General features: G+C 41.8%; 1 pseudogene; it reads left to right on the forward strand.

Annotated features, from left to right (window-relative positions):
* The first annotated feature begins 6 nt into the window (after positions 1 to 6).
* On the forward strand, positions 7 to 627 carry LOC103584761 (annotated as a pseudogene).
* Positions 628 to 787: the final 160 nt, after the last annotated feature.

Here is a 787-nt window from a genome sequence, read left to right on the forward strand (position 1 = left end):
AGTGAGTCTGGACATCTATACTTGGGAACCTCCCGGGGGAGCAGTGTGACGAGCCTGCCCCCAGCCTCTGAGGGCAAGAGGATGAATGCCGACATGTCTGCAATAGAAGCTTGGATCACTGCAACTGCAGGAAATGGACAGCCACGACGTAGATCCATCCAGGACTTGACTGTGACTGGCACAGAACCTCATTAGGTAAGCAGTAGGTAATCTAGTCCCACTGTGAGAATGATCACTACTCAGGACCAGCCTCAGAAAATGCAACCCAAAGTCATCCCTGGGATCAGATACTCCATCCCGATGGCTTATCTCACACTAGATCATCAGTACAGCCTCTTGCACCATCACACACTAAAGAATCTGTGGCAGTGTTTGAACAGCATTGTTATAGGGCCAAGAATATATGAAAGTTCAAATAGAAAGTGTATTGTTCTTACAAAGAAAGCAATAACCTAGTTGCAGAACTGGACCAGGATGAAAATGACCAGCAAAATACATCTCGTTTGGTACAGGAACATAAAAAGCTTTTATATGAAAACAAAAGCCTTTCTCCCTACTACCAGCAACACAAAAAATCAACTAGAGGTCATCAGAAGTCAGCAGCAAAAATAGAGAGGCACTTCATGATACTTTGGGACTGTTAAAATTTAAAATACGTAAAGAAAGACTTTTTTAAAGAAAGAAAAATGCTTAGAATGACAACTCATAAGTGTTAGCTTTTTGGCATGTTCTGATTGCCAACTGCCTATATTTGCTGCATTTACTTATTCCTTTTCTCAGTTTGAAT

The sequence above is a fragment of the Galeopterus variegatus genome, unplaced genomic scaffold (genome assembly GCF_000696425.1).
Source record: "Galeopterus variegatus unplaced genomic scaffold, G_variegatus-3.0.2 Scaffold102854, whole genome shotgun sequence".
In the NCBI taxonomy this organism is placed as follows: Eukaryota; Metazoa; Chordata; class Mammalia; order Dermoptera; family Cynocephalidae; genus Galeopterus; species Galeopterus variegatus.